This window comes from Chiloscyllium plagiosum, chromosome 20, assembly GCF_004010195.1.
Source record: "Chiloscyllium plagiosum isolate BGI_BamShark_2017 chromosome 20, ASM401019v2, whole genome shotgun sequence".
Classification (NCBI taxonomy): Eukaryota; Metazoa; Chordata; class Chondrichthyes; order Orectolobiformes; family Hemiscylliidae; genus Chiloscyllium; species Chiloscyllium plagiosum.
This window is the reverse complement of record NC_057729.1, coordinates 63,452,542-63,464,638: the sequence shown is the minus strand read 5'-3', so window position 1 is coordinate 63,464,638 and position 12,097 is coordinate 63,452,542.

Below are 12,097 nucleotides of genomic sequence, written 5' to 3'. Positions count from 1 at the left end.
ATGTCGGTGTCAAGTCGGTTGTCATTAATGGAGATGGAGAGGTCCAGGAAGGGGAGCCAGGTGTCGGAGATGGTCCAGGTAAATTTAAGGTCAGGGTGGGATGTGTTGGTGAAGTTGGTGAATTGCTCAACCTCCTCGCGGGAGCACGAGGTGGCGCCAATGCAGTCATCAATGTAGCGGAGGAAGAGGTGGGGAGTGGTGCCGGTGTAATTACGGAAGATGGACTGTTCTACATAGCCAACAAAGAGACAGGCATAGCTGGGGCCCATACGTGTGCCCATGGCTACCCCTTTGGTCTGGAGGAAGTGGGAGGATTTGAAGGAGAAATTGTTAAAGGTGAGGACCAGCCCTAAACGTCGATTTTCCTGCTCCTCGGATGCTGCCTGAACTGCTGTGCTTTTCCAGCACCACTCTAATCTAGAATCTGGTTTGCAGCATCTGTAGTCATTGTTTTTACCTCGTTTTTAACTCATTCAGCCCATCGGGCCTGTTCTGGTTCTCTGACCTAGTGATGACATCTCCTTGCAAACTATTCTGATCTAAATAATTATCCAATTCCCTCTTGAATGTTTCATATGAACCTGCCTCCACTACAATGTCTACCACACCCCAACAACTCACTGGGTGACAAAGGTTTTTTTTCTTACACCGCCTTTGCTTCACTTGCAGATCACTTTTAGTGTTTCCAGACCAAGCCAGTTATCAAGAAGACATTTCTGTCAAAGGACATCTCATTAATTTCAAGATTGATGTTGGAACAAGTGTGTTATCAGGTGGTGTACCATTCTTTAACACTTGTTGTGGAATGTGGGAGTCACTGTGCCAATGTTTATTCCCATCCTTAATTCTTAGGACTCAATCACAATGCTGTAGCCCTATGTCGGTCAAACCAGGTAAGAATGGCTGATTTCCTCTCTAAAGGGCATTAGTGAGTTAGATGTGTTTTTGTGACTTTGACAGTGGTTACATAGTCATCATTATTTTCAGCCTTTTCTTTTTATTGGATTCAAATTTCACCATCTGCAGTGGATTGGATCAGAATCCATGTGCCTTGGAGTATAACACTGAATTTCAAGATTTATAGTGACATTATGTCTATGCCACTGCCTCCCCAGTAAGACACAGTCCACAGCTGACAACAATGCAATGATATAACCTGAGAGATATAAAGTTTAAGATGAACAGTATGCTCACCAACACAAGGGGTATCTTGAATATGAATGGTTGGGTGGGATTTTCCCCCAGGCCTTGAGTTGTGTTAATATTGCTGAGGAAGTTGAGAAAATATGGCAAGGATGAAAATAATTTGAACTTGAACATTGAGAAGACATGCTTCAGTTTTCCATTTCAGGATTCGGCAATGGGTTCTATCTCCCATTAGCACCTGATAACAACCTAATTCCCACGCATTTTCACCCATGATTCATAGATTCCACTTCAATTCTATGTATTTCTAATTCTCCCCTCCATTCCCAAGGTACTAGACAGTGCACCACCCTCCAATTTAATGTCCCAATATCTTATTGCACATTCCTGGACAATGTTCACTTCCATTGTTTGTCCTTGGGCTTGGGAGGGACACTGTTTCACCATCATCGGAAATCTCAGACTCATGCATAATGCACTTGAGCAGGACACTGCTACACCTTGGAGCTGATGGATATCTTTCATTGAAATGTTTCTACCAGGTCACTGCATAAATACAGTCTCTACAGTCTATACAGATGTAAAATACTCATTTAATACCTTAGTTGTGTTTTCATGTTCCACACACAGATTGCCACTTTGATCCACTTTGGGCCCTACTTTTTCCCTTGTTATTCTCTTGCTTCTAATATACTCAGACAATGCCAATATGTTTTCTTTAATGTTATCTACCAGTGTTTTTTCTGAAGCCCTCTTTGATCTCCTAATTCAATATTTCAGTGACCTCCTGTACATTCTACATTCCTGTTCAGCATCTGCTGTTTTGACCCGTCAGTATCTAACATAACCTTTCTTTTCCATTATCCAATCCAGTAGAACATAGAACATAGAACAATACAGCGCAGAACAGGCCCTCCGGCCTTCGATGTTGCACTGACCTGTGAACTAATCTAAGCTCGTCCCCCTACACTATCCCATCATCATCCATGTACTTATCCAAGGATTGTTTAAATCCCCCTAATGTGGCTGACTTAACTACATTGGCAGGTAGGGCATTCCACAACCTTACCACTCACTGAGTAAAGAACCTGTCTCTGATATCTGTCTGAAATCTATCACCCCTCAATTTGTAGTTATGCCCCCTCATACATGCTGACATCATCATCCTAGGAAAAAGACTTTCACTGTCTACCCTATCTAATCCTCTGATCATCTTGTATGTCTCTATCAAATCCCCACTTAGCGTTCTTCTTTCCAATGAGAACTGACCCAAGTCCCTCAGCCTTTCCTCATAAGACCTTCTCTCCAGACCAGGCAACATCCTGGTAAATCTCCTCTGCACCTTTCCAATGCTTCCACATCCTTCCCAAAATATGGCGACCAGAACTGTACACAATATTCCGAGCCAGGCCGCTTTAGCGTTTTGGAAAGTTTCAGCATGATATTGCGGTTCCGGAACTCAATCCCTCTATGAATGAAACCTAACACACTGTATGCCTTCTTAACAGAACTATCCACCTGGGTGGCAACATTCAGGGATCTATGTACATTGACTCCAAGATCCCTCTGCACATCCACACTACCAAGAATCTTTCCATTGACCCAGTACTCTGCTTTCCTGTTATTCTTCCCAAAGTGAATCACCTCACATTTATCTGCATTAAACTCCATTTACCACCTCTCAGCCCAATTCTGCAGTTTATCCAAGTTCCCTGCAACCTGTAACATTCTTCCACACTGTCCACTACTCCGCTGACTTTAGTGTCATCTGTAAATGTACTAATACATCCACCCATGCCTGCATCTAAGTCATTTTAAAAAATGACAAGCAGCAGTGGTCCCTGAACAGGTCCTTGTGGCACACAACTAGGAACCGGACTACAGGCTGAATATTTTCCATCAACCACCACTCGCTGCCTTCTTTCAGAAAGCCAGTTTCTAATCCAAACTGCTAAATCACCCTCAGTCCCATGCCTCTGCATTTTCCACAACAGTCTACCATGTGGAACCTTATCAAAGGCTTTACTGAAGTCCATGTATATCACGTCAACTGCCTGACGCTCATCCACATGCTTGGTCACCTTCTCAAAAAACTCAATGAGGTTTGTGAGACACAACCTGCCCTTGATGAAACCATGTTGACTATCTGAAATAAGAAGAAAGGACAATCACAGCTTCCCTTAGACGAACAGGGCCTGAGGTGAGGGAAGAGTTCAGCTCAGCCTATGGAGGAATTGAACCCACACTGTGCTGGTATCACTAACCAGCCATCCAGCCCACTGAGCTAACCAACCCGTTGATACCCAGGATTTTCTGGAATTGTCAGTCACACCCTTCACCTTAATGGGAACATGTGGATGCTGTACTCACACGATTACCTTTTGAATATCTCCCACTGTTCAGACGTGGATTCTCCTGTAAATAGCTATTGCCGATCTACTTGCCTTATCTTATTGAAACCATCTTTCCCGGCTGAAAACCTTTTTCTGTCTACACTTTAGATCTTAGTGAAATATGGTCTCTATCACCAAAATGCTGCTCCACTGCAACATCTGCCACTTACTCAGCTTTGTTCCTGAATTTACACCTAACACAACTTCCATTTTCTTGAACTTAGTAGGAACTGGCTCAAAAAGTTCCCCTTGACACATTTAAGAACTGCACCATCTAAGCATTTTCCACTTTATCTTTCCTCGTTAATATGGGAAGTAAAAATGCGCTGCTCTTATTTGGACAGTTTCTGAGATTTGCTAATGTATCTGTCTATCCCTGATTGGGGACCTGTTGTACACTCCCAGCAAAGTGATCACCCCCTTTTTTTGTTGTAACCATATGGCCTCATTTGAAAAACCTCTATTACCCCAAGACTCCTTGCTTTGGGAGAGGTTGGGGGTGGTGGATTGGGGTATTCTCACTGGACTATTAATCCAGAAGCCCAGGTGATGTTCAGGGGACCCAGGTTCAAATTCTACCATGGAAATGATATCATTAGTTATTCCTGTCTCATTGCACAGGACTAGATCTAGTTTGATCTTCATGGGTCCCACTACATACTGTTCGAGAAAACTATTGTAGATGCATTATATGAACTCCTCCTAAGGCTTCTTTGACCAATCAATATGTAGATTAAAATCTTGCCATTGATAAATGATCACTGGTCCATGGACCCATCACCTGCTACATTCAAACATACTCTCTGGTTCCAGCTCATTTACAAACTAGGTTTCCATGACTACTTGAACAAACAGCTGTGTAAATAGCACTTACAATGAGTGCCAGGTTGCTTGTTTTCAAAAGTTGTAAAGTTCCAACCAAGCACTCTGGTCTGGAAATTTTCACAAACTCCAATCCTTACACCGAGGTATCTCATTTGCTGAACTGCTCTGAACAATCTTCTTTTATCAGAGAAACATTTTCTTGTTTCTGAACTCAGTGAGGTCTTCTTTGCACTGAACAAAATCTCTTGTCTTTTCTAAAGTGAATCCAATCCTTGATTTTTCTAAATGCAAAAGTAAGATAATGTCTTTCAGTATTATCTCTTGCTTGTTGTAAATCCCTACAATATAAACAAATGTCAATTAACACTCCAAAAGGCCTTCAGTCATGCACTCTCTGACACATACAGGTTTGAAATCATGATTCTGGAAAGACTAATCTCGTTAATTATTAAACGTCTTCTCAAAATAAACCAACATCCATTTGCTTCTAGTTTTAAACCCAAATTCTAACAATATTTTAATAATATAAACTTAAGCACATATCTTTCTTCATAAAACAGAGAGGCTAAGTGAGATGTTAATTGTAGGCAAGCAGCATTAAATTTCATAAAAATAAACTCTCCCTCTTAACTTAATAATTCATTGTGTGCTCAGTAAACACAAGCAAGTACTTTCTGTCCCATCACATGAAGGAACGGCTGTAGAGTTGAGCCAACAATCACAAGGGAATGAAGTTGTTCAAACTCTGGTAGGACATCACCCGTCCCCCTATCTAACCTTGGAATCGACCTTCCCCACTCCCACCTCCCAGAACTCAGTTTGTGTTAGATATTTGCTATTTCTGGCCATTTAGAAATTGTCTGTAAGAATCAGAACCATTGTTTGCTTCAGAAAGCCAATGTCTTTAGAGAAATAGAAGCTGAGGTTGTGATTCCTGAGGTAAATGTTGCTATCTATGAGTTGGGAACTGGTACATTTGTGGAGACAAGACAATTTGGGATGTTAATTGTGTTTCTTTCTTCAGATATTCTGAGAGATTTGCTGAGCTTTTCCAGTAATTCCTGTTTTAAGATGCACTTCACCTGACGAAGGATCAGTGCTCTGAAAGCTTGTGATTTCAAATAAATCTGTTGGACTATAACCAAGTGTCATGTGACTGCTGACTTTGTCCACCCCAGTCCATCACCGGCATGTCCATATCATGTTTTAAGATTTTGTCTTTCAGTGGATAAGTGAGGTGATTCACCAATGGAATCTAACCTGACGTACACAAAGTTAGGGACAGAATTTAAATTGTATGTATCACATTACATGCGATAGTTGTCTGAATGAGAAATGGCCTAGATCAGGGAATATCCAGCTTCTATTTCCCAGCTTCCTAGTGCTTGCTGGACTCATGCCCAGGAGCTCTTTCTGCCCCGCTCTCTTGTACAAGCTCCACCTGACAGTTTTTCTGTTATTTGCCCTTGGCTCGTCATTGTTCTCCTCTGACCCTTTGACTTGAAAGTTCCCAAACAGCTGATTCTGAGGTCAGGTATTCCCCCACTCCATACCTACCCCGAAGAGCCTTTTTACTTTCCCAGTTGCCAAAAGGCTTGCGGAGAGTTGGAAATCCCACCTCCACTGGAATTGAGAAACATCAACTTGAGTAAAGGCCAAAGCTGTTGCCTTTGAAGCCAAAACCTGGATCAGGAATTTTCCCCCAGTTTTCCCTGTGAATTTTACTATCCAGAAAAACATGCAAAAATTATTAAAAAGAGGTCAATTTTGTTCAATGCTTTAAGATGTTTCTTGTTATTTTCTTAGACACTGTTTGTCACCCAGGGCAAGTTTCAAAGCCATTTCTCTTTGTTCCTCAATTCCTCACAGCAACTCCACAAACAGAATGGGAATCGTTAATTCTGCAGCATGCCACTCATTACCTTGGAACTATTGAATTCCCTTCCTGTAGACACGTGACTACCACCCGCAGTGCTCTCAGGCCCGACATATTCTCAGGCTCCTCCGCTGTCTCACAATCCATGCCGAATGTATTCATTTGCCAGCTCCCACCCTTACAATGATGTTAGGCACCCCTTCTCCAATCCCCTTCCAACAGCTCAGCTAATATCTCCATCCTAGCATCAGTCTTCCAGTTGCAATGATTACAACAAACACCCCAATTTTCATTGAAAAAGTACATTTGTAAAACATACTAGGAGGGAGTGAGGACTGCAGATGCTGGAGATCAGAGTCACAGACTGTGATACTGGAAAAACACAGCAGGTCAGGTAGCATCCGAGGAGCAGGAGAATCAAGGTTTCAGCATAAGCCCTGACGTCTCATTCCTGATGAATGGCTTATGCCTGAAACATCGACTCTCCTGCTCCTCAGATGCTGCTTGACCTGCTGTGCTTTTCCAGCGCCACACTCTTCAAAATTAGTAAAACATGCCAAGGTGTTCACAGGAGCATTATCAGAAAAAATATTGATATCAAACCACATAAGGATATATTCAGACAGGTGAACAGAAGTTTTGAAAAAACAATTTAAGGGATTGTCTTCAAGAGGGTAAAGAAAGCTAAAAGGCAAAGAAATCGAAAAAGAAAATTCTGATGCTCAGGGCGAGGACAGTTGAAAACATTATCTCCAAAGTTGGAATAAAGAAAAGTGGGGTATGAGAGAGATCGGAAGGAGCATTGATATCTTTGATGGGTTGGAGCATAGGAAAAGGTTTCAGGGATAGAAACAGTCATGACTATGGTGAGATTCGAATACAAGGTTGAGAGTTTTATACAAAGGACAACATTTAACAGAATGGAAAGCCGATATTTATTTTATACCTTCATGTGGTAGGTCAGCAGTTACTTTAACTGTTAGATACTGTCAGCAGATCTTCAGTTCACAAAGAATGCACATGATAATCTAATATTTCAGAGACTATGTTACAGGCATCAAAGGTATTTTTTGACATTGATCTGCTTCTTGTCAAGTTAATCCATGAGTTCAGTAGAAACAGACATGCTGAGAGAATCTTTAAATCCTGTTTTATATGTTCGATCTGTTTGGATCTAGATTGATGCCTTTTTGACATTGGAAGATGTGAGTGAGGAGTCTGATGAGGAAGCCAGTGAGTCCTATCATCAAGTTAACAGACCGTCTGGTATTGAATGCTTCCTGGCAGGTGACCAGTCATTCTGTAGCTGTAAGGAAAGAGAAGGGAGCTGGAGTCTGCATTAAAATATGTCAGTCACTCAGTCCCTGCAACATCAGGGCAATGCAGGAAACGGTTTAATGATCCAGCAAGAATCTGAGTTCATCTTCAAAATAGCATATTCTATCAGCTGTGCCAAAAACTTAGTCCACAGCTCAATTTACTTCTAGTCACCAAAAAACAAAGGTACTGTTCCAAAACCATGGCCCTGGCTTCAACAGCCTTCACCTGGTGGTAACTGATATGATTCGAGTAGATTCCTTACAGTGTGGAAACAGGCCCTTCGGCCCAACAAGTCCACACCGACCCTCCGAAGAATAACCCACCCAGACCCATTTCCCTGTGACTAATGCACCTAAAACTATGGGCAATTTAGCATGGCCAATTCACCTGACCTGCACATCTTTGGACTGTGGGAAGAAACCGGAGCACCCGGAGGAAACCCACACAGACACGGGGAGAATGTGCAAACTCCACACAGTCACCGGAGGCTGGAATCTAACCTGGGACCCTGGTGGTGTGAGGCAGCAGTGCTAACCACTGGCCCACCATGCTGCCCCAAGAAATATGAGAAATGGTGTCAACTTATAGATTCTTTATGACCTCCTTACTATTCTGTATCAATTTTTATTCACTCATTCACCCAGATGACTGAACACACATAAGAAGGTCCTAGTGTCTGACACTGAGCATGACTTTAATGATGGCAGTGGGAGAAGCAGCCAGAAACCTGAAGATGAACCAACCAGCTGAGCTCTGCTTCACTTCCCAGTCCTTGGTAGCCCACCCTCATTCCATGGAGAAAGTGAGGACTGCAGATGCTGAAGATCAAAGCTTAAAAATGTGTTGCTGGAAAAGCGTAGCAGGTCAGGTAACATCTGAAGAAGGGCTTATGCCCGAAACATCAATTCTCCTGTTCTTTTGATGCTGCCTGACCTGCTGCACTTACACCCTCACTCCATCCCCGCCACCCCGCAATACTTCAGATTGTCAATGGTCTCCCACCTGTCAACCTTACCAATGGACACACCCATTCCTGCTGTTGTCTGGGAACATAGGTCAAAGGGAAGAGAAATTTGTGAATCAGAGAGACCCATCGAGACAATAGAACCATGAAGTAATTCAGTAAAACCAAGCAGAGTGGGGCAGGAAGGGACAGTGGGTTTGCTGGTGCTCAGGTTTTTGTGAACAGTATTCCTGTATAGAATAGGTGTTAAAAAAAAGCTAACTAAATTGGAATTCAATCCTCTTAACTGAATTGAGTGAAGCAGTCATTATAATCTGAATGATACAAATCATAGAATCCCTACACTGTGGAAGCAGCAGACCATTCAGCCCACTGAGTCCACACCAACCCTCTGAAAAACATCCTATCCAGACTCACCCCCCTCCCCCAACTCTATCCTTGTAATCTTGAATTCCCATGGCCAATCCACCTAACCTGCACATAGAACATAGAACATAGAACAGTACAGCACAGAACAGGCCCTTCAGCCCACGATGTTGTGCCGACCATTGATCCTCATGTATGCACCTTCAAATTTCTGTGACCATAATGCATGTCCAGCAGTCTCTTAAATGTCCCCAATGACCTTGCTTCCACAACTGCTGCTGGCAACGCATTCCATGCTCTCACAACTCTCTGTGTAAAGAACACACCTCTGACATCTCCTCTATACTTTCCTCCAACCAGCTTAAAACTATGACCCCTCGTGTTCGCCATTTCTGCTCTGGGAAATAGTCTCTGGCTATCGACTCTATCTATGCCTCTCATTATCTTGTATACCTCAATTAGGTCCCCTCTCCTCCTCCTTTGCTCCAATGAAAAAAGTCCGGGCTCAGTCAGCCTCTCTTCATAAGATAAGCCCTCCAGTCCAGGCAGCATCCTGGTAAACCTCCTCTCAACCCTCTCCAAAGCATCCACATCTCTCCTATAATAGGGCGACCAGAACTAGACGCAGTATTCCAAGTGCGGTCTAACCAAAGTTTTATAGAGCTGCAACAAAATCTCACGACTCTTAAACTCAATCCCCCTGTTAATGAAAGCCAAAACACCATATCCTTTCTTAACAACCCTGTCCACTTGGGTGGCCATTTTAAGGGATCTATGTACCTGCACACCAAGATCCCTCTGTTCCTCCACACTACCAAGAATCCTAGAGGCCCAAGGACAGAGCCCTGTGGAACACCACTCACCACAGACTTCCAGGCAGAATATTTTCCTTCTACTACCACTCGCTGTCTTCTGTTGGCCAGCCAATTCTGTATCCAGACAGCTATGTTCCCCTGAATCCCATTCCTCCTGACCTTCTGAATGACCCTACCATGGGGAACCTTATCAAATGCCTTGCTGAAGTCCATATTCACCACATCCACAGCTTGACCCTCATCAACTTTTCTAGTCACATTCTCAAAGAACATCTTTGGTCTCTTGGAGGAAACCCACAGAGACATGGGGAGAACACACAAACTCCACATAAACTGTCACTGGAGAGTGGAATCGAACCTGGATCTCTGGTACTATGAGACAGCAATGCTAACCACTGAGTCACCGTGCTGCCAAATGAAGGGAAGTGATTTCGATCTAATGACTATTGCAGGAGCAAGGAGCTGGGATTTCATAGTTGGGCTGGTTCAGGAGGGAACCAAATGAAAGGATATGGAATGTTGACCTCCATTGCAAGACGATTGGAGTTCAGAAGGAGGGAACGTGCAGGGCCTTGGGGAGGGCACATCTAGAGGATTCTGTACAGTTTGGGGTTCTGTACCAAAACGGGTAGATGATGGCCATGTAGAGAACCCAGGTTCACTCAGGATGGCGAGATTGTCCAATGAGGGGAATTGGATTTGACTGGACCTGTGTTCACTCGGGTTTGAAAGTTTGAGAAGGTATCTGATTGAAATGTATTAAATTCTAACAAGGCTGGACAGAGGCGATGCAGGGAGGATGGTTGGAGAGCTGAGATCCAGAAGACAGTCTCAGAGTTTAGGACAGACACCAGAAAACATTCCTTTATTCAGAGGGTAGTCAACCTGTGGATTTCACCCCAGAAGGCTCCGGAGGCCAGGTCACTGAACATGTTCAAGAAAGAAATAGATTTTGTTTGACATTTTATACGAATCAAGGAGTATGGTGAACAAGTGGCCATGTCACATTGAGATGGACAATCGACAATCATTCTATTGAATAGTGGGATAGGCTCAAAGGGCCGAAAGGCTGATACCTTCTGCACTTACTGTTTTTCTATAATGGGTGGGGGAGGGGGTACAACGCCGGGATTCTGGGAACATGACAATTTGGGTTTGTGCAGTCAATTGACTCACCATTTGATAAAATCATGTGTTGAGCAAATGGCTCAAGGAAGGCAGTCTGGTATCCAGGTGAATGAATGGGGGAGGATGGTTTGGATCACAGAGACTATCACACTCTATCTACCTACATCCTGACAGGAGAAGGGAACCTGAAAAAGGAATACCTTCCTCTGAGTTTCTGAAACAATTCAAAATGGGAAATTCCTTTTCTGAACAGTCTTGCAACCGTGTCATCATTAACTCAACCGCAAAGAGGAACAGAGTGACCTACTTTAGCAACCCTTGAGTGGGCGATGTGCAATTCTCAGTGTCACTCCCAATAAATCAGTCAAGCAAAGCAAAGCATGAAAAATAATCATGCCTGACCTTTCCGCCCCCACTCTAAGCTAATGGTTAAGGAATCATAGAATTATGTGTGGCACAGGAGGCCATTCAGCCTATTGAGTTCATTCTGCTTCCCAGCTCGTAAGAGATTTCCACTTCACCCTCAAACCCCAGGTCTTTGCAGTCTCTTTTCTAGAAGTGTCTACTCAGCTTCCTTACCAAATCAATGATTGTTTTTGCTTTCAAACCCTTCATAGGAAAAGAATCCCAGGTCATAACTAATCACTGTAAAAGCACTCCGGGAAATGCTGAAGCACTTCCTACACACATGGTCCCCAAGATTCGTGAAGTGTCATGAACTTCACAAATGACACAAAGATCAAAAGTGACAAGTTTCAACACTACCCGGACAGAAAAATCGCTATCCCCTCTAACCATTCACTACTCTGCTCTTAAAACAATTAATTTTCATTTATAGCTCGAAACTTGCAATGTGCTCATCCTAATATTACATCAATTGCTGCTTTGCCAACGCAAATACAGAAAACAAAATGAATAAATTAGTTCAGAGAGAGAGAAAAAAGTGAAATAGTATCAACCTTTCAGGTCCATACTCAGCAAAATCAAACATCGGATTTATTATCAAGTGCAGTTTGTCAGACAGTCTCTGGAGATATTCATTTATAACTTGTTTCTGTCTCATTCTCCTCTTTCCAGTCTTGCCGTGTCCACTCTCTTTGTTCTTGCTGTGCATTCTGCCTCTCTCTCTCCTTGTCCCTGTATTCTCTCCCTTACCCTCTATCCTGTGACCCGGTGCTCTCTCTCTCTCCTGTATCCCTGTGCACTCTCACTCTCCTGTGTCCCTGTGCTCTCTCTCTCCCTCCTGGGTCCTGTGTTCACTCTC